This window comes from Trachypithecus francoisi, unplaced genomic scaffold (genome assembly GCF_009764315.1).
Source record: "Trachypithecus francoisi isolate TF-2019V2 unplaced genomic scaffold, Tfra_2.0 Lachesis_group2, whole genome shotgun sequence".
NCBI lineage: Eukaryota > Metazoa > Chordata > Mammalia > Primates > Cercopithecidae > Trachypithecus > Trachypithecus francoisi.
The window spans coordinates 109,340,266-109,363,340 of NW_022681465.1; the positions used below are offsets into that span (position 1 = coordinate 109,340,266).

At 44.2% G+C, this 23,075-nt stretch overlaps 1 pseudogene; it reads right to left on the reverse strand.

The window, feature by feature from the left end:
- Positions 1 to 1,064: 1,064 nt before the first annotated feature.
- On the reverse strand, positions 1,065 to 2,467 carry LOC117065307 (annotated as a pseudogene).
- Positions 2,468 to 23,075: the final 20,608 nt, after the last annotated feature.

Sequence of the window (23,075 nt, forward strand, 5' to 3'; positions counted from 1 at the left end):
ACTGCTCACTGCAGCCTTGACTTCCCAGGTTCAAGGAATCTTCTCACTTTAGCCTCTTGAGTAGGTGGGACCACAGACATCTGCCACTACGCCCAGCTAATTTTTTTAATTTTTCATAAAGACAGGGTTTGCCATGTTGGCCAGGCTGGTCTTGAACTCCTGGGCTCAAGTGATCCTCCTGCCTTGTCCTCCCAGAGTTCTGGGATTACAGGCATGAGCTACAATGCTGGCCCAATATACATTTTTTGAAAAACCAACCCTGGATCTTAACATATGAGCAAAGGACAGGAAAAAAAAACCCACAAATGGAATAAAAATTTTAAAACATGAGAAAAATATTATAAATCATTAAAAATTAAAATTCAAAATTACCTAGGAAATATATACTTATTAAAACATCAAAAACAGATCATACATAATACTCAGTCTCACTGGGAGTGGGACGAGGCCTGCATTCTTATGTATTGTTCCCTTCTACTGGTTTCCATCTTCCCTGGTCTTATTCCCCTGGTTCCTCGCTCCTGCTCCTGTGTATCACTCCCAAGTAAACTACTTAATATGACCTTTGTCTCAGATTCTGCCTGTAAGAGAACCAAGCTATGAGAGTTGGTAACAGTGGTTTTAAAAATCAGCCTCTCAGGATGGGATTTTGGAGTGCAGTGGTGACAACCTGGGCAGGCAGTAACATCACAGTCACTAAGACTGTCACCTGCACAGGTACAGGTAGAAGGTGACACATTGGGTTATGTGACAACTTTGACACTTGAATGGAGTTGGGGCAATAAAATTACAAAGACTTGGGAACTGTTCAGATTTTGTTAACTCTTCGGAAGTCTTGACAAACAAATGATTCAGGTTAGCTAAGTATCAACTGAGGTATGATGTGAAAGCCAGAGGCCTCTAGCCGTTGTAGGGTAGAATGTGGTTAAAATCGGTCCCAGGAGCTGATTATAAGGGTGACAGAACTGCAAAGGACAGTTAACTCATGGCTTCAACAAGTCTTTTTTTTTTTTTTTTTTTTTAACAAATAGGACTTTTTATGTCCCACTGTTATAAGTCTGAACTTTAAATAGATTCTTGGACTGGTGGTTCATATCCATCAGCTCATTCAACTTGAACACCTGTCTCATGCCCAGTGGCTTTTCCAGAACTACTACCTTCACCATGAAGCTCCATGACTTTTCCCGATTCAAACTTGGGCTTCTTCAGCATTTTTGGTCTTCTAACAAAGACATCGTGGAGAGGATAAATAGATAGGCAAGCCTTGTCTGCATCTTTTGAGCGCTGTCTGGAATCAATTTATTGACCAATGCTTTCAAGTCATTTGTCTGCACCTCTCGGGTCATGATTTCCATCATCTTCTTTTTTTTTTTTTTTTTTTGAGACGGAGTCTCGCTCTGTCGCCCAGGCTGGAGTGCAGTGGCCGGATCTCAGCTCACTGCAAGCTCCGCCTCCCGGGTTTACGCCATTCTCCTGCCTCAGCCTCCCAAGTAGCTGGGACTACAGGCGCCCGCCAACTCGCCCGGCTAGTTTTTTGTATTTTTTAGTAGAGACGGGGTTTCGCCGTGTTAGCTAGGTTGGTCTCGATCTCCTGACCTCGCGATCCACCCGTCTCGGCCTCCCAAAGTGCTGGGATTACAGGCTTGAGCCACCGCGCCCGGCCCATCATCTTCTTCAGGATTTGGCAGACCTGTTGATGCTGAACATAACAGGTCTTCCATATCTGATTGTTGTATTTTTTATTTTTAAGTAAAATCAACACAGAACAGACAAAGCAAGTAACCATTGGTAGTCTTTTTTTTTTTTTTGAGATGGAGTCTCACTCTGTCAACCAGGCTGGAGTACAGTGGTGTGATTTCGGCTCACTGCAACCTCTGCCTCACAGGTTCAAGTGATTCTCCTGCCTCAGCCTCTTGAGTAGCTGAGATGACAGGTGTCCGCCACCACATCTGGCTAATGTTTGTCTTTTTAGTAGAGATAGGGTTTCACCATGTTGGCCAGGCTGGTCTCAAACTCCTGACATCAGGTGATCCACCCACCTTGGCCTCCCAAAGTGCTGGGATTATAGGCGTGAGCCACTGCCCAGCGGTAGTCTTGACATTGACATGAGCTTCAATCATTGTCTGCCATTTTTTGACCATGGAGCACATTTTGTCATGGGTAAGATCCATGGCATGGAAGTTAGGCAGTTTTTGCCCAAATATCTTCAGTAATCAGCTTACATTTTCTAAATGCAACTTCATTATTCTGCAAATCAGCAAGACTCACTTCAAACACATGACGCTTGAGGCCATCGGATGCAGGTTGGTTCCTTGGGTCCTGGTGACTAGGGTCTTTCCAATATTTCTTATATTGAACACAGCAGGTGCTTTCACATAATACCAATCTTCCTTAGAAAATGGAACCACTTTCTTCTTGGCTCTCTTTTTGCTGCCTTTGTAAGGCACTTGTTCTTGCCAACCACCATGGTGCTGCTCAGACAGCCCAAAGGGTGGAAATGCCAATAAGTCTTTTATGGTAAAAGTCAGGGCCCTGATAGAAAAAGAGAGACTCTGAGACTTGATTTAGGGATATTTGAATGCATGAATCTGAGATGCAAGCTCTCATGCTTCTCTGAATTCTCTCCCCTTGCAGACCAGAGCAGATGCCCCTTGCCTGGGAACCCTGATAAAGCTTCGCCTGATCTGTACTATTCAAGATGACCCTGCCTCTTTTTATTGTCTTCAGACCAGTTACGAAGATTATGTCTCAGCACAGTCTGAATAGAGAAACACAGCTCCCTGCTCCAAGAGTAAACATCTAACATACCAAAGACATTGCCGGACTTGGTTAATGTGTCCCAGTAGCAACCAAGGATCACATAGGGATGTAGATCTTAAAGGAATAAGATAGTGTGTGTGGATGGGGGGTGGCAAGTGTGTATTTCTGGTAAGAGTAGAATATAAATAAGATGGGATGGAGGGCAATGTATTGATATAGGAGCCCTCTCTTGTGACTTGAAGTTTAACATCAAGGAAAAGACACCTAGAACCTGTCCTAATAGACGGCTAGAATAGCTCCTTAAAGTTTCTGCTAACAATGGCCTAAAAGAAACAAGGTGAAAATGCTGATATTGCCTCAGCATAGTATTCGTGAAGGGTTCAGAAAGTTCAGATATGTGGGAATGTTAGAGTGGACTGATGCAAAACCATAGGAGCCACCACTGTGCTGTATTCCTCAGGAAGGCAGAGAGAGTATTCCTGTCGGTAGGGTAACAAGGGTACAGGTGAGCGAGGCACTGACATCTTTGAGAAGTCTGATGATGGCCATCCTTGATAGGGACCAGGTTGATAGCAGGAGATGCTGTCATGGAAATAGGCTCTCTATGGGAATCATACAAACATACTTGAAAAAATAACTAGGAACAAGTGACAGTTAAGCCCCTGCTCACAAGACATGAAGAAAAAGGAGAGACTCCTAGAGAATTATCTTTGAACACTTGCATGAAAAACCAAAACAAAGCAAATAAAAAACACCTTTGTGATAAACCTACTTTGGTTTTAAACACTCAACAGAGATCTTTCTGTAAATCTTTTATGGGGATGACGATTTGCCTTTGGTGGTTGTAAATCATCACTGTGTTGGGGTTGCTAACACAGGAGTTTATCTTCTTTTTTTTTTTTTGACTGAGTCTCACTCTGTCACCAGGCTGGAGTGCAGTGGTGCAATCTCTGCTCACTGCAACCTCCGCCTTCCAGATTCAAGCGATTCTCCTGCCTCAGCCTCCCGAGTAGGTGGGACTACAGGCACATGCCACTATGCCCAGCTAATTTTTGTATTTTTAGTAGAGATGGGGTTTTACCATGTTGGCCATGATGATCTCCATCTCTTGACCTTGCAATCCGCCCACCTTGGCCTCCCAAAGTGCTGGGATTACAGGCGTGAGCCACCATGCCCTGCCAGGAGTTTATCTTCTCTATGGAGTGAGCCTAATGCCAGCCAGGACCAGGATGAGCATGCTATTTGCAATATTCGTTGTATCCAACATCCTTTGCCATGTCACTCTGTAGATGCTCTCACTAAAGTGATGGCCAATTTCCTTACCTTTCGAATCTGGGCTTTGGTATATGGGATGTTAACAACAGCTCCCAAACAGAGGATCACAAAGTACTTGCATGATCCCACTCCCTCCACTCCCTCTTATGTTCCTCTAGCATGCCATGAGAACACGCCTGGGCCAGCCTGCTGAAGGAGCTGAGTCATCCCAGTCACCCAGCTGACAGCCAGCTGACTCTTAGCAGTGAGAGGCACTCCCACAAAGCTGCTCTGCTGACCACCCCAGACACAAGAGCAAAATAAATGTTTACCATTACATGTCACTGAGGCTTTGTGGTTATTTATTATGTAGGATTATTATGGAAAGAGCTATCTGATAGATACCATGAGGCAGATATGTAAGAATGAAAATTACTTTGAACAGGAAGAAGACATGATTACCTTCAGGAGTCTGTTGACCTTCTCTTTTCTGCAGTTGCACAGTTGGAACCTGGAGAGAAGGAAGAATACTAGTGGTGGAGTTAACAATAAGAACAACAACAACACCTCATAACCAGTAAAGGTAATGGTCTCATCTAACAAAATCCCGCTCCCAACACATGAGCATGAAGTGCCCCGGCTGGGCAGGGAGGGGTTTGCTGCTGTGTGTAGCTGCCTTCCTGGCCTCCTGGCCTCACCAGCTCCCTGTTCCCCATCATCCTTCCTATGCAGTCTCAATTCAACAAATATTTACTGAAGCCCCATGCTGCCTGCTCTCCTGCTGAGGGGGGAGGAAACCTGTTTCAAGAGGAGCCCTAGTACACTTCCTGCCCCCTGGCACCAGCTCTTGCTGAAGAGACATTTACACAAGCATAGGGAGAGCACTGAACTTGGAGTCTAGTGATCCAGATTCATGTCCCAGCTCAGCCACTCACAAGCCTTGGGCCCACAGAGAAATTCTATCTCCTGCTCACACCTTTCTAAAACACAGATAATAATCCCAAGCTCACACATGTAGGAGAAGATTCATGAGAACAGAAAGACACCGTAGGAGTCGGAAAGGACTCCCAAGGGACAGGGGTGGGTGCCACCAAGATCAGGCACTAAGATGGCCAGAGGACATTAACTCCTGGCTCTTCAAGGGGGAGAGAGTATGGATGCTCACTCAGGATGTGGAACCACAGAGTTGGAGGGAGCCTAAAATAAGCCTTGCTCCACAGGGAAGCAAGCCTTGCTCCACAGGCCTGGTGGGGCCTGGCTGCTACTGCTGGAATTAGACTTTCACGGACTTGGTATCTGACCCAGCCTGAGCGATGTTTCCTTTGCAGCTCTTGTTGGAAGCTTCCACAAGTAGCACAGCCCATTCCCTGCCACCTGCCAACTCCAACCACAGACTTAGCTCAATGTAGAACGTCAGAGGGACACAAATATGGCCTTTTGCCTCAGGCTGTTCCCACCTGGGGTGTAACTGCAGGAGCCTGAGGCTTCCTGGGATTTGGATTGCTTCTCAGAGCTCAAAAACAGTTACCCATGGATCAAAATCCCCATGTGATCAGAGCATCAGTCTACTTCAAAACCAAAGCATCAATCCACTTCGAAACTAGATTTGGGCCAGCTGTAGTGGCTCATACCTGTAATTCCAGCATTTTGGGAGGCTGAGGTGGGAGGACTGCTTGAGGCCTGGAGTTCAATACCAGCCTGGGCAACATCGTGAGACTCTGTCTCTACAAGAAATTAAAAAATTAGCCAGGCATAGTGGTGCATACCTGTAGTCCTAGCTACTTGGGAGGTTGAGGTTGCAGTGAGCTGAGATTGTGCCACTGACCTCTAGCCTGGGCAACAGAGCAAGATCCTATCTTAAAAAAAAAAAGAAAGAAAGAAAAGGAAAGAGACAAACAAAAAACCAAACATATTCAGTATCCAGGGCTCTAATCTTGGAGAGACTAGGCTGGAAAAAAACTGTAGTCTCATCTATGCCCTGAGGGACGATTGTACTGATAGGAAGGGGATGGGTGGTGTAGAACCCGGATAACAGGGACCAGGAAGCAAGACAAGGCCAGCTTTATCCAGGGCCATGCTAGGGAGGGAGAACTTCATTTGAGGGTGGGCATTCTGGGGGCCACAGTCTCCTCCAAGCCTGGATGAGACCCCTCAGGTTGGCCCTAGTTGATGAAATCCCCTTGCTTCCTTCCCTTTCCATGTTGGAAAATGCACACTCATCCCTTGTATTTGCTACTTTTGGCCACATGAGCAGCTTCATCTGGTTCTTCCTGACCCAGAAATTCCACACCTTGTGGGTGTCTTGTGGCAGGGTGCCTGGCCCCTCTCTAGGACGCTCTGCTGAGGTTCCACACTCATCAAACAGCTCCAGTAATTAATTCAGCCTCAGCGCCCCACTCCCCAACCGGAGAGGAGATCCCCTCCTTGGAGGCACAGTTTGCTGACGCCCTAAGTGACGCAATTATTCCTATGAAGGGTTTGGAGAGGCAGCATTTGACAAGGGGTGGGGCTTAGAAACCCAGCTGGGGCAGAAAACTCTGAGCGCCAGCAGAACTGCTCAGACCTGTGACTGGAGTCACACTGTAGCAGAAGCAGATCGAGACCCCCTCCCCAGACCCTGGTGGACCCTGAAAGGATTTGGAAGAGGCCACATTTCCTGTAAATACCATTTGTATGGACAGCAGTCCTCTGGCAATCACAGTTACAGGGACTCCGTCCTGGGTTTTTATCCACTCAGATGGGGGACCTAGAAGAGGGTGCCCTTCCCCCCTCTAGCACAAAGATGTCTTCGGGCTCACAGCAGCTCCCTGAGACCTGACCTGGGTGCAGGCCTCTCCACTGGCGGCACCAGATCTTTCTTCAGCTCTGCAGGGTGCTCTTTTGCAGTTTCTAACATAGCCGTGGCAGCTAAGCAGACACTTGTCTTAAAATCCTCATTGCAGCTCCTCTTGGGTGCTACTGAGAGCCCTTTGGCAAAGCTTGAGAGCTTGCCCACACTATCATCGTTCAGCCAGGCCCTGCCCTGTGTATAAACAGGAAATCTTCAAGTTCCAATGTGCACCTTCTTTAAGCAATAAAGGCTCTTAACAAGCTCCACAGTAAAAGACACTGACCCAGAAAAGCAAACTTCCACAGAGGGGAGGCTGCGTTAATGGAGTCGACCAGTCATTAGTGCCAACCCCATGACTTTAATGATTTGCACAGATGACCTGGACGGGAAGAGTAAAAGCAGGCCTTTCAAAGAGCTGCAGAGTGTGGAAATTCAGGAAGTGTAGCCCACTAGCAGGACGTGCCAAGTAGTTGTGAAGAAGGGAACAAAAGTGAAAAGAAAGAATCACAGGAAAACTCTAGAAGGAGTTGAAAGAAACGAAGTTTTGAAAGAAAAAGTGAGTGAAAGAAAAGAAAAACAAATAACAAAAGAAAAATGTGTTCATCGGTCACAGGGAAGAATGACCTTCCTGCAGATCAGAAGCCAACTGGGTTATTGTTAGTAGGTGATTTCCCAGGGCCGGCACCCAGCAAACAGCTGCAGGGCAAAGGTAAACAGGATGATGGGGGGAAGGATGATACAATTTCATAGGAAGTGCTGTTATTCCTATGTCATATTTACATTAAAATCTCATTTAGGTTCACTGTCTTATTTTCTTGAAAAAAGCTGGCAAATTTTCAGCCTCTTCCCATGAAAGAAATCATACAATGCCCCCTTTAAAATGTCTTATCTGTCACATTTGAAAATCAACCACAAAAAAAGAAAAAATAATGCCCATATAGAAGAAATACCTTTCTGATTTTGAAATAGGGAGTTCCATTCTTTCTAAGGCTGGATTTTCTATCTGATAGTAAATTAGAGACCTTGGGAAGAATATTCACTTTTTTAGGCCACAATAAAAATAGCTATAATAACAACAGTGGTTACTCTTATTTGTGAATACACTTTGGAGAGAGAGTCAATTCCAAAAAACTAACACAGGGAAGAATTCTTATAAGGCATTTACCATAAACAATATTCTCTTTTCTTTCCCACCCCCCCAACCCTGACTCAAGACTGTTCTCAATGGTTTATGTATATTAACTCTTTTAATCCCAATACTAATTGCATAAGGTAGCTATGATTATCATTTCCTCTTTACAGATGCGGAAAAACACAGCACAGAGAGGTTGAGCAACTTGCTCAAGATACACAGCTAGTAAGTGCTAAGGCTCAGATTTGAACCCAGCTATTCTGGTGCCACGGTCCAAGCTTTTCAACAGTAAACTATGCTGCTAGTAAGGACACCCCAAACCACACAGATGAAATTATGTCTAAAAGTAGAGTGTTGACTTTAAATGAATATTTATGTTAAGTATTAGGTCACAAACTAGGCTGTAACATGGGGCCCCACTTTAAGTTACTTTCATAGTAACTTTCAAATATTTTATCATAAAGCCAAAAGAGTCAATCTTTCCAAGTTGTGTTTCCCTAAAGTTATCTTCCTTCTAGAGGTGAGAGGGATCCCCAGTGTATACTTCTTCCTTCTAGGAACAAGAGAGTCACTGCTATGTGTCAGTTTTTTTTTTTTTTTTTTTTTTTGGAGACAGGGTCTTGCTCTGTCACCCTAGCTGGAGTGCAGTGGCGTGAACATAGCTCACTGCAGCTTTGATCTACTGGACTCAAAGGATCCTCCTGCCCCAGCTTCCTTTATAACTGGGACCACAGGCGTGTGCCTCCATGCCTGTCTAGTTTTTGGCTTTGTTTTTTGTAGAAACAGGGTCTCCCTACATTGCCAGGCTTGTCTCAAAGTCCTAGGCTCAAACAGTCCTCCCACCTCAACTTCCCAAAGTGCTGAGATTACAGGCATGAGCCACCACACCTAGTTAATGTGTCACTTTGAAATCAGTTGTTTCTGCAAGAACTGTAAAGGAGTCATTATAAAAGACTAAATTGGCCGGGCGCGGGGCTCACGGCTGTAATCCCAGCACTTTGGGAGGCTGAGGTCAGTGGATCGCCTGAGGTCAGGAGTTCAAGACCAGCCTTACCAATGTGGAGAAACCCCGTCTATACTAAAAATACAAAATTAGCCGGGCGTGGTGACTCATGCTTGTAATCCCAGCTACTCTGGAGGCTGAGGCAGGAGACCCACTTGAACTTGGGAGGTGGAGGTTGCCGTGAGCCAAGATCACACCATTGCACTCCAGCCTGGACAACAAGAGTGAAACTCCATCTCAAAAAATAAAAATAAAAATAAATAAAAGACTAAATTCGAGTTTGGGGAAGAAAAAAAAATCCTAAATTATAAAATCACAAATCTTGGGCAATAAGTTAAATCTTTCCAATCCTCCCCTTCTTACTTTGGTTTTGAAATATTTCTTTCATTTGTATCAAAGAGCACTCTCCAAACCAAAGGCTGTCACTGCCAGTGAGTCAGGTATATTCCTAACCCTGTTTTGCAGGACTCCTCAGTGCCTTCCCTCTCCAAGGAGACCCCATCCCATCCCAGGGCCCATCTGGAAACACGTCTCAAGTGAGCCAAATTTAAAATTGGTTTAGTATGAACATTTTCACCCCATAACTTTAAACCTTGCAATGAGATAGAAAACAGTATGTTTCTAAGTTCTCCATCACATTAGAAACAAACTTTGATGAGCACCCAGCCAACAGAATTAAGAAAAGCAGAAATTGTAGTTTTGAAAACATTAAGATGCTTATTTTAAGAATCAGAAATCTAGGCCAGGCACGGAGGCTTACGCCTGTAATCCCAGCACTTTGGGAGGCCGAGGCAGTTGGATCACCTGAGGTCAGGAGTTCGAGACCAGCCTGACCAACATGCTGAAACCCCGTCTCTACTAAAAATACAAAAATTAGCCAGATGTGGTGGCAGATGCCTGTGATCCCAGCTACTCAGGAGGCTGAGGCAGGAGAATCACTTGAACCCGGGAGGCAGAGGTTGCAGTAAGCTGAGATTGCACCACTGCACTCCAGCCTTGGTGACAGAGCAAGACTCTGTCCCAAAAAAAGAAAGAAGAAAAAAACATATTTAAGAATAATAAATCTTATTTTATGCATTAAATAATCACTGGTCACAAATTAAAATTCAGAGTTATTATTTCCCTAAGTCCTGTAACTATAACCTAAGTTCTCTAGATGGTAGTTTTGACACGTGTGGATGTCTTTATCAGTTCTGCAAATCTCTCAAACATCTGCAAAGCAGTTTTAATGGAATGTGACTGTGTGTTAAGAAGCAGTGTTTAACTTCTCCAGAAATTGTGTCCTAATGCTCTTAGTCTCAGGCCCTCTCTGTAAGACCCTTTGTAATCCTTTAGTGGAAATGAATTTCTATTGGTGGTTACTTTCATTTTCTTCAAACCATACACATGCTAATAAGGATTTGCTGCTTGCTTATTTAAAGAACATGATTAAGCCATTTTAAAGTATCTTTATAAGCCAGGCACCAGGTGTTTTTTGTTGTTTATTTGTTTTTTTCATACACTGAGAGGAGGAGGAATGGCTAATTCCAAGGAAACAACATGGTGAGCAGTGTCATAACACATATTTGCAAACAGCATTTTTCTGAATATTGTTTATTATGTAAACTAAAGGAACTTTGTTCTTCAGTAAAATAGAGCAGATAAGTAAATCACTGTAGAAAATCAATTTCTAAATGGTTTCTTAAAAAGAAAGTTTTAGGCCAGGCACAGTGGCTCATAACTGTAAATCCCAGCACTTTGGGAAGCCAAGATGAGTGGATCACCTGAGGTCACGAGTTTGAGACCAGCAGGGCCGACAGGGTGAAACCCCATCTCTACTAAAAATACAAAATTAGCCGGGTATGGTGGCACATGCTTGTAATTCCAGCTACTCAGGAGGCTGAGGCAGGAAGATCGCTTGAACCCAGGAGGCAGAGGTTGCAGTGAGCTGAGATTGCGCCATTGCACTCCAGTCTGGGCAAAAAGAGCAAAATTCCATCTCAAAAAAATAATAAGAAGAAGAAAAATAGTTTTAGGCCAGGTGTAGTGGCTCATGCCTATAATTCCAACACTTTGGGAGGTCGAGGTGGGAGGATTGCCCATGATCTTGAGCCCAAGAACTCGAGGCTGCAGTGAGCTATGGTCACACCACAGCACTCCACCCTGGGGTGACAGACTGAGACACTGTCTCAAAAAATAAAGTTTTAGTCAATTTATGTTTTATATATTCATTGTAGAAAATGTTAAAAATACAAGAAAATAATAAAATCACTCATAACCTCACCTCCCAGAAAAAGAATTAACATTTTGTTTCACTTTTGTCCTATATATACATGCATTTTTAAAATCTGTTTTGTGCCCCTGAGTTCTGCTCAGGTTTGTCCCTTTCTCTGATGATCAAGGCTTGGTACGTGGGTCAAGGTGGTCACCCCAGTTGTCATCTTCTCCCTGGATAAGTTCATTCTTTACAGGATAATCAGGCTCTCATTCGAACTTCTGGTGGGCATGCCCCAGCAGTTTCTAGAAAAGTCCAGGCATTTCTAAACTTTACTTTGTATTTATTTGTTTTTTTATTTTAAGACAGAGTCTTGCTCTGTCACCCAGGCTGGAGTGCAGTGGCATGATCTTGGTTCACTGCAGCCTCCACCTCCCAGGTTCAAGCAATTCTCGTGCCTCAGCCTCCCAAGTAGCTGGGATTATAGGCATGTGCCGTCACACCTGCTAATTTTTTTTTTTTTTTTTTTTTTTTTGAGACGGAGTCTTGCTCTGTCGCCGGGGCTGGAGTGCAGTGGCCGGATCTCAGCTCACTGCAAGCTCCGCCTCCCGGGTTCACGCCATTCTCCTGCCTCAGCCTCCCGAGTAGCTGGGACTACAGACGCCCGCCACCTCGCCCGCTAGTTTTTTGTATTTTTAGTAGAGACGGGGTTTCACAGTGTCGCCAGGATGGTCTCGATCTCCTGACCTCGTGATCCGCCCGTCTCGGCCTCCCAAAGTGCTGGATTACAGGCTTGAGCCACCGCGCCCGGCCCACCTGGCTAATTTTTTATATTTTTCGTAGAGACAGGCCCTGTTGGCCAGGCTGGTCTCAAACTCCTGACCTCAGTTGATCTGTCTGCCTCGGCCTCCCAAAGTGCTGGGATTACAGGCATGAGTCACCACACCTGGCTATGAACTTTAGCTTGAACTCAATCTGGACCATCCTCCCATGCCCTGGTCCCCAATATTTTTTGTGAAGAAGGATAACAGAAACATGGCAGCTGCATTCTAATATTGGAAGGGTGATCATGGAGCAGAAGGGGCACAGAGGTTCACTGTAGCTCTAGGGGACAACATTAGGAACGGTGGAAAGTAGGATAGCTTACTTCAGAAGCAGGGAGTTCTCTGCCCTTGGCAATATTCACTTGTGGGGATGGTTGTGGGATGGAGTGTGGAAAGCAGGGAGAGCCAGTGACAGTGTCCTTGTCAGAAGGTTCTGTGACCATATGTATTTCCAGGGTTGACTCTATATCTACATGGCATGATTTATGGGTGTCCTGAACATTTTCTTTTTCTTTTTTTTTTTTTGAGATGGAGTCTTGCTCTGTCACCCAGGCTACAGTGCAATGGTATAATTTCAGCTCACTGCAACCTCTGCCTCCCAGGTTCAGGTGATACTCCTGCTTCAGCCTCCCAAGTAGCTAGGACTACAGGTGTGTGCCACCTTGCTCAGCTAATTTTTCTATTTTTAGTAGAGATGGGGTTTCATCATGTTGGCCAGGCTGGTCTTAAACTCCTGACCTCAGGTGATCCACCCACCTTGGCTCCCAAAGTGCTGGGATTACAGATGTGAGCCACTGCGCCTGGCCAATGGTGTCCTGAACATTCTGCCTCCACATCAACAGTCTTGATCATGCCTGTAGCCATGGGGCCCAGAATGGGGACTAGCACATTGCAGGCGCTCAGTAAATGTTGCAATGAATGAATGAACGAACCTGGCTACGGTGGCTGTTCCTTTGCTCTCCACTTCTAGAGACTATGGACCAGCAGACATGCTGGACTTTGACCAGGGCCTGGTGGGAAGTGCTGAGAACTGCTGGCTTCTTATTTCACAGAATGATGCATTTTCTGTTGTTTCTTGGGAGGGCCCTTGGTCTTAGCTTTCACACAATGGTATGTAGAATGAACTGGGAGACAGCCAATTTAGGCTTTTTCATCTACCAAACAAACCAAATTCATAACATTTGATTTGATGGATGGAATCCCCAGTGGATGATTTCACTTAGCCCTTTAAACAATGGAATGAGACCACTGGCCTCCTACAGGCTTTCTCTTGGTGGGGGGTGAGGGAGGAGCGGTGTTCTGGAATGGGGAGATAAGTGTTAAAGGATAGAAAAGACACAGGATTACTTACAATGGAAAATACCCTTTTCAGGGATCATATAACCCTAACTTACAATATAGACATCTAAAATCAAGTCTTGCTATATTTTTGTGGCAGAAGGAAACGATGATTTAGAAAAAAACAAAAACCAAAACAAGACTTCACTTGGGCGCAGTGGCTCACGCCTGTAATCCCAGCACTTTGACAGGCTGAGGGGGATGGATCCCCTGAGGGCAAGAGTTCAAGACCAGCCTGGCTAACATGGTGAAACCCCGTCTCTACTAAAAATACAAAAATTAGCCGGGTGTAGTGATGCACACCTGTAGTTCCAGCTATTTGGGAGGCTGAGGCAGGAGAATCATTCGAACCCGGGAGGTGGAGTTTGCAGTGAGCCGAGATCGCACCACTGTACTCTAGCCTTGGTGACAGAGGGAGACTCCATCTCAAAAAAAAACAAAAAAAAAGAAAAGAAAAGAAAAGAAAGAAAAACAAAACAAAACAAAAACAAAAACAAACTTGGCCAGGTGCAGTGGCTCACGCGTGCAATCCCAGCACTTTGGGAGGCTGAGGCAGGTGGATCACTTGAGGTCAGGAGTTCTAGAGCCGCCTAGCCAACATGGCGAAACTCCGTCTCTACCAAAAATATAAAAAATTAGCCGAGTATCGTGGGGGGCTCCTGTAATCCCAGCTACTTGGGACGCTGAGGCAGGAGAATTGCTTGAACCTGGGAGGCGGAGGTTGCAGTGAGCCGAGATTGCGCCCCTGCACTCCAGCCTGGGCGACAGTGAGACTCATCTCAAAAAAACAAAAATAAAACCCTCTACAAAATGGCATTTTAGGACTTTATAATATTAATAGTTTTGGCTGCTTTAATGAGTATGAGTAGCCGTTCCATAAGCAGAGACTGTCTCACATAGAGTAGATTTGAAGCCATTGCTTTAGAAGACGATATGCCGGAATTGATTGTGTACCTGAGGACTGAAGTTGAAACCACCAGCTAGAAGTGAGTGCTTTATGTTTTGTCATGTGCCTGTGGACTTTGCCTGGGAATCTCCCCAGAGCTGAGGCCAGCAAAGGTTGCGTTCTGAAAGAGTGTGAAGGGGTGGTGATATGTCTGTCTCACTGGTGAACCAGGTAATGGAAAATGCCTCTCCCCATCCTGCACAAGAATGCCAAACATCAGCCACAGTGCTCCCTTTTCTTTTGTACCAGTGTGGTTTATAGAAACTGGACAGTATCCATGGACACTTTCTGTGGACTTTTAGGGGGAACACATTGCATCTTGAGGCATTTCATCTGTAGAACCTGTACTTAGAACAAAGAAAAACTTCTGCGTGCTAGGTAAACAAAAGATGCCCAGTTTCCCTTCCCCATATTGGCAGCTGCCATGACACATAGTTTGGCCTCAGCCCACCCAGCCACAGGTGAATTTGACCACAACCATACACCCTCACAACCAACTACAGTGATATAGAGATAGCACTTTCTAAATGTAAAATGTCATTAATATGAGTGTTTATTGTCTAGCAATAAAGTTATGCCTATCATCAAAGTATCCAGGATCCAGAGGGAATGGAACAGGGCAGTAATTTTGAATCTGGTTGTGATAAAAGCCCAAAGCTAGACAGGCAAGAGGAGCGTAAGTGGCATGGCTTTAGCCTGGGTACCCTCAGGGCCTTATCTGTTGTCAGCCAGGTAGGAGCCCGTGGCTTTAATTCCACCTCCCCAACTTCCCACCTCACCCCCAGAACTAAACTGCCATCAGTCTCACATACCCTCCTCTCTCCCCAGTGACTGAAGTCACCTCCAACCAGGCTGTGCCTACCAGCCTTCCTTTTTCCCTTCATGATTTTTCCAAGTGAAGGGAATAAATGAAAATATAAAGCAAGTCTTGTGATTTTTCTGAGGCTACGCAAACTACCTGCCTCATTCCAGTGAGCTCTGCAGGGGTTAAACCACCATTTTAACAAGGTTATGATATACTAACCTTCACCCCATCACCCCACAATTCTCTTCTCTCATCATGGACTAAATATTTCCCTTTGTTCCCCCAAAGGAAGCTCACTCCATAAATATTGCTGAAAAAAAAATTTTTAATGGAAAATGTGCCAGGGCAGAGGTGGAGGAGGTGGTAGGGCAGGCTGGGAGGGTGGGGGAGGGAGGTCCACAGGCCTCCCTGTTCACATCATACAGAACCTCTCTTAGAAAATCCCTCTAGAGGCCAGGCGCAATGGCTCACACCTGTAATCCCAGCACTTTGGGAGGCTGAGGCAGGTGGATGGTAAGGTCAAGAGATCAAGACTATCCTGGCCAACATGGTAAAATCCCGTCTCTATTAAAAATACAAAAATTAGCTGGGCGTGGTGGCGTGTGCCTGTAGTCCCAGCTACTTGGGAAGCTGAGGCAGGCGTATCGCTTGAATATGGGAGGCGGAGGTTGCAGTGAGCAGAGATCGCGCCACTGCGCTCCAGGCTGGCGACAGAGCAAGACTCCGTCTCAAAAAACAGAAAGAAAGAAAGAAAAAAAAGCCCCCTAGACATATCTCTCCCCACCCCCCCACCCTCCATCTCCCCTCCCTGCCCCCGTCTTCTGAAAGCTCCCTTTGCATCAACATTCTAACCTTTCCCTTCATCCCAAACTCCCCATCCCGACTACCTCACGCCTTCTCTCATGCAAAGTAAGTTAGTTCCTGGGCCTGCAGAGACAAGATGACTTTATGGTTCATAAACAAGAGCTCTCCCAGCTACCCCTGGTGGAAAAATTTTAAATACCTGATCATTTTCCTGGGTTTTAAATTTTTTTTGTTTTGGTTACCTACACAAACTCATCCAGACAAATCATACATGGCCTCCCTGGAGGTCCCCATTGCCAAGCTAAGCCCACAATTTTAATGGTGGCAGCTTCTTGCTACACTGACTTCTGAAATGAGCTCGAGTTCACAAATGGACCCCCACTGACCCCCCAGGTAATACGCCCCTCAGTTCAGATTCAAAGCTTTTGGGGACCCCACTCAGGGCTGGCCTCTAGGTATGCAGCCTTCGTGGCAGCACAGGCCCCAAGGTTAGAGTGGTCCTGCCCATGGTTTAATCCTCTGCTGTTGCCATCTTTTTTTAATTTTCAATTTTTATGGGTACATAGTAGTTATACATATTTATGGGATATATGAGATATTTCGATGCAGGCATACAATGCATAATAATTACAACAGGGTAAATGGGGTATCCATCATCTCAAGCATTTATCATTTCTTTGTGTTATGAACATTCCAATTATACTTTCAGTTATTTTTAAATGTACTATAAATTATTGTTGACTATAGTCTCCCTCTTGTGCTATGAAATACTAGATCTTATTCATTCTATTTAACTATATTTATGCACCATTAACCTTCCCCCCTTCCCTCCCCTACCCACTACCCTCCCCAGCCTCTGGTAACCATCATTCTATTCTCTATCTCCATGAGTTCAATTATTTTGGTTTTTAGCTCCCACAAGTGAGTGAGAGCATGCAAAGTTTGTCTCTGTGTGCCTGGCTTATTTCGCTTGACATAATGACTTCCAGTTCCATCCATGTTGTTGCAAATGAAAGGATCTCATTCTTTTTTTATGGCTGAATAGTACTCTATTGTGTATATATGCCACATTTTCTTTATCCATTCATCTGTTGATGGACACTTAGGTTGATTGCAAACCTTGGCTATTGTGAACAGTCCTACAGTAAACATAGGAGTGCAGATATCTCTTTGATACACTGATTTCCTTTCTTTGGGGTATATACCTGCTGCTCTTGCCATTTTGAAATTCTTAAGAATTTTGAACAATTGGCCCTATATTTTCAGTGCACTTGGCCCTGCAATTCTGTAGCCAGTCCTGTCTACATATAGCTATCCTAGAAAATCTCTCTTCCTTCAAAGCAGTTTCTCCACAGCTCCCCACCAGCCTTAACCTCTAGGCCCATCTGCCTTGGCCAGCTGGGCCCCACTCACTATAGAGTGCTGGGCCTGTACAGATGGTGGGGGCTCTTTCTCTAACAAAGCCACAGAAACCAGGGTCCCTGAGGAGGAGGTGAGGGGAAAGAGACAGGGAGGCTTGAGAGAGGCCTCCCTGCAGTTATCCATCGGACCACATGCTAATTCCAGCGATTCCCCCAGTAGAGAGAATTCCTTTCCAACTGTTCTGAAATAAGAATATTCCTGAGAAGTCCAGCCCCCGCCGCAGGATTGGTCTCCACCCTGCTGTGAACATATCCGTAAACTGTTGTAAGCTGATTGGTAGCGGAGATCCTGGTAGAGTGGGAAATTTGAAGGAAGGAGAAGGATATTTGGCACTTGGAGGAGAGGAAATTCAGGAAGGAGAAATCTGGCTGAGGGGCAACAGAGGAGGCAGTAAGACAGGGGAGAGAGAATAGAGGGGACTGCAGGGGGAGATGCTAGAGAAGTGTTTCTTCTACTTAACAATTTTGCTGGACTCTGAAGACAAAAACCTTGATGGGTAAAAGGGCCTGTATTAGCTTCCTGGGGCTTCCATAACAAATTACTGCAAACTGGGTGACTTAAAGCAATAGAAATGTATTCCTACAGCAACAAGTCTAAAGTGCACACAGTATCAGCAAGGTGGGTCTCTTCGGGAGGCTCCAAAGGATAGCAACTTCCAAGCCTCTTCCCTGGCTTGCGGAGGCTGCCTGCCTGGCCAGCTTTACTGTTCCTCGGCTTGCAGAATCCCCCTCAATCTCTGCCTCCATGTGTGTCTCTGAGTGTCAAATCTCTCACTCCTTTCTTTTACGAGGACACCAGTCATTGGATTTAGAGCCCACTCTAAATGCAGAATGATCTCATCTGGAGAACCTTATCCTAGTAATATCTGCAAAGACCCTATTCCCAAATAAGGTCCCATTCACAGGCATTGGGCATATCTTCTTAAGAACCTAAGTCAACCCACTACGGGGTCTTTAGATTTTCAGTTTCCATTTGCCTTTTATTCAAGCTTCACTTGAACTTCTGAGCTTTGGATTTCCTCTTGATAGAAATACTGAAATCCTGAGACCCATTATTAAAGAATAATAGCAAAACCTCTGCAAATTCGTGGCAGTTTAAAAGCATGTCCTTCGAGAGACTCTGCAGGATCTCCTAGCATCCCAGGAGAATGGGAGCGAACAATAGCAACATGCCTTTGATCTCTTCAGTAGGAAAGTTTCAACAGAAGCCAAGGCCTGTGCTTTAATATTGTTGTACAATAGTCAGAACATAGAAATGTGAGTGTTTACAGTCTTGAGACATCAGTGGAAAAGTAACAAGAATGTGGCTCTAAGAGATACCCATCAAAATAACTTGTTTGTTGAAAAATAGGGAAAAGTTAACACAATATTGGTGAATAAAACTTCTAATGAGTGAATCCCATTCATACTCCTTTCCCACGCTTTTAGGAAAGCACGGCAAATTATATAGAAATAGTACTACAGACGAACAAATGGAAGTTATATGTGATTCCTAATCATTAGGGAAAGGTTCCGTTATCTTGGGAGATTTGGCATTAAATCTAAATTATTAATATAGGAAAATAACCACATTAAAAGTTAGGGTTTTTTTCCTCGTTAATCTCCACCAATTTAAGTTATTTCTCTTCAAGTATCATCATGGCTCAGATCAAGGTTCCAGAGTATTCTGCAGATTTGAGATGGAAACTTCTTCCTTCTAATGACAGGTTTCTTTCTATCTAGGATATCAGAGAACTTTTCATTTCCTTTTTTTTTTTTTTTGAGATGGAGTCTCGCCCTGTCACCCAGGCTGGAGTGCAGTGGTGCGATCTCGGCTCACTGCAACCTCCACCTCCCAGGATCAAGCGATTCTCCTGCCTCAGCCTCCTGAGTAGCTGGGATTACAGGGGTGCACCACCACGCCCAGCTAATTTTTTTTTTTTGGTATCTTTAGTAGAGACAGGGTTTATCATGTTGGCCAGGCTGGTCTCGAACTCCCGACCTCAAGTGATCCACCCGCCTCTGCCTCCCAAAGTGCTGGGATTACAGGTGTGAGTGCCTGGCTGTTTCATTTCCCCTTTTTTATGTTCAGAAAAATCTGAAACACCCCGGTAAGCTCACTCATCCTAATCACATTTCATGACCAGTAATACCACCATGCAATTCACTTAATAAATGGTTTTCATTTTTTAAAAATAGAAAGAATAGTTAACAAAATTATAAAAATGAATAAAGGGAAGTCACCCTACCAGACAATACATCTCACAGCTACAATTCTTATAATATTGTAGCACTATCACATAAAGACCCACATACATGAATGAAATGGCATTATAAACATTGACTTCAGTAATTTATATAATAAAGGCAACATTTCAAATCAACTAGATAGCCATCAAGAAAAAGGATATTTGCACCCCAACCTCATACCTTAGAGTAAAATTAATACTGAATACAGCAAAGGTAGAGATGTAAAAAAACAAACACATACATATACATGCATGTGTTCATATGTACACACATGCACAAACATACAGAGTAGAAGAAAACATGGGGAAAATTTTATAATTTCAGAGTGAGAGAGGCCTTTTCAAGTATGACAAAAAATCCAGAAGACTAAAATAAAAGAGATATTTAACTATACAAAAATAATTTTTTTGGCATGGAAAAACCATCATAAGCAAAGTCAAAAGGTAGATAATAAATGGGAAAAAATGTTTATAGTTCACATCACAAGCAAAAGACTAATTTCCTTTCTCTCTTCCTCTCTCTCTACACACACATACACACGCACACCCCCACATTCTTCTCACAGAGAAAGATCTAAAAACCAATAGAAAAATGGGCAATGGCTATGGAGACAATTAGCTAAACACTGAAAAGATGTTCACCTTGTTCATAGATTTTGATATATATAATACGATTTGAAAGTACAATTCAATTATATTTCAAAAAGAAGTTTATTTTTAAAAACAAACAAAATGCCTTGTTTAACTCATCAGATTGGAAAGGCGAAAAGACCTTGAGCATATATCGAATTTGCTCTTTATAATGATGTGACTGACACTGTTCCCACCAAGATGGAGTTCCCTCCCTTTGTGTCCCCTCTCCTTACACCTGGGTGGGCTTGTGAACTCTTCCTCACTGGATGGAGCATGGAAGGGTACTATGTGACATCTAAGCAGGCTTTTTATAAGGATGCCTCCTTCAATCGCTTGCCCCAGGCATCTTTCTTGCCTTCCCCTAGCCCTGGACATGCTTCTAAGTCTAGACCATAGAAAGGATCTAGCTTCCAGCTGGCACTCTTTCTGTCTCCCAGGTACTCTTTGGAGCCCTGGGTCCCCATGTAAGATGTTTGGCTACCCTGAAGTTACCAAGTTGAAGAAACCATGTGGAGAGACCACAAATAAATAGAAATAGAAAGAGATACCTGAGTGGTCCCAGTGATTCCATCACCTAGGGTTTTGGCTTGTGCACCAGATGTGTAAGTCCTGTAAAAGACATGTGAGGAAATCTTCAAAATTATCCATCTCCAAAAGCAATCTCCTGTGAGACCCCAAACCAGAACAGCCCAGCCAAGCTGCCCCTGCATCTGGAAACTGTGTGAGATGAAAAATAATGATTGTTGTTTGAAGTCACTAAGTTTTGGGGTGATTTGTTAGGCAGCAATAGGTAACTAAAGCACATACCCATGTAACTGGCTGCTGGTAGAGTAAAGTGCTACATCCTCCTTGAAGATTAGTGATTTATTAACATCTAATCACAATAACACATACATAAGCCCTTTCCCCAGACATTCCACTTTTAGAATTTTCTTGGTCTGGGCATGGTGATTCATGCCTGTAATCCCAGCACTTTGGGAGGCCAAGGTGGGGGGATCACTTGAGGTCAGGAGTTCGAGACCCGCCTGGTCAACATGGGGAAACCCCATGCCTATAAAAATTTTTTTAAAAAAAGAAAGAAAGAATTTTCTCAACAAATATACTCACACAAATGCAAAGTGACATATGTACAGTATTATTTATCATGGCACTATTTCAATAGAGATTGTTGGAAACAACCTAAATATGGGCCTGTTTCAGCAAATTATTCATTCAACAGATTATTGTGCCATCTAAAAGAGAATGAAGCTATTCTTTGTATGTTGATATAAAATAAATCTCCAATTTTAATGCAAAACAACAAAAAAGTAAGGTGCAAGGCAGTGTGAACAGCACAGTCGCAACTGCAAAAGAGAAGGAAGAAAAAAATATTTGTCCATAATTGCATGAATATGCATAGATTATCTTAGCACTAAAGCAATGAATTTTCTACATCCATTGCCTGGGGAAGAGAACAGAAGACTAAGAGATCAAAGTGGTAGGGCAGAGTTTCACTGTGTGCTTTTAGTAGAGTAAAATTTTACGCCAGGTGAATATATTACCTAATCAGAAATAAATAAATCAGATTTACTTAAAAAATAAATTTCTATCAATTGTTTCTGCTTTCACTTAACACTGGACTTTTAGATTAATTAGGGCTGGATTGTTGATCTGAGGTACATGTCATACAGACAGGAGACAGGGAAATACTAGGAAGAGGGCAGTTCCCTGGCAAAGGCCCCACCCTCAAGCCTGGAAATCCTTAGCCCTAAATGAGAACAGACAGTCCTGTTTTCAGCCCAGAAAGTTGCCTTTTGGCCTGCCATGCCCCCATCTTGTACCCATATAAACCCTGAACCCCAGGCTCTGGGGGAGATGAGCAGACTAACAGCAGAATGCATGGCAGAGAAGGAGAGAAAAGAAGGAGCATCTGAATGCTGAGAGGATTTTGGCTAGGGATGATCAGAGAACAGATCGGCCACTGAACAGCCAAACTCCAGGGGAAGATCATCTTCGCACTCCATCCCCCTTTTAGGTCCCCATCCATCCCACTGAGAGCTACCTCTACCACTCAATAAAATCCCCGCATTCACTCTTCAAGTCCATGTGCAACCTGATTCTTCCTGGATGACAGACAAGAACCTGGGTGCCAAGAAGGTCCACTGAGCTGCCTAACACTAAAGCCATCTGTGGACAGCAAGGCTAAACGAGCACATTATAACACACGCCCACCTGTGCTTCGGGAGTCAGACACCCAACCCTAGATGCTGCTGTGGGGCCGGAGCCCAAAAGTGCTCGCCCTGGTTCCTGCACCTGCCTGTCTGCATGCTCCCTCTCCTGCAAGGGGTTTGAGCTCATGGAGGCCAAACACAAAGCCACACCCCTGTCACACATCCTGCAAGGAGGGCCGGGGAACTCTCTGTCTCACATACAGTCCTGACGATTCAGGGAGATTTTTCCCCCGGGTGTATACACATGGGCTAGGAGGTTAAAGGAATTGGCTTCTAGATACAGAATGTCTATAAAACTCATTTGTCTGGGAAAGCACCTTGCTGGTTCTTTCTTGTTTTCCCTCTCAGCTTTCCTTCTCTCACTTGACAGAAGACAAGAGTACCTCTCACCTGTCCTGCATTTTATTCTGATGCACTGCCACAGGCCAGGAAGACCTTTGGGAAGCCAAAGAAAGAAACAATTCAAACAAGTCAACATTTGTTTGTTATTTTGCTTTAAGATTATTTTGGAGATTTATTTTCATCTCATCATACAAACAATAGCCTCATTCTATTTTGGATGGCACATTTCAGAAGGCTGGCATTGATCTTGAGAAAGTGAACAACGTTAAAGATTGAGAAATACATCTTTTTGCAGATCAGATTCTTGCAAAAGTAGTTTGTAAGCTTTTGTTTTCAATGAAATTAAAAGAG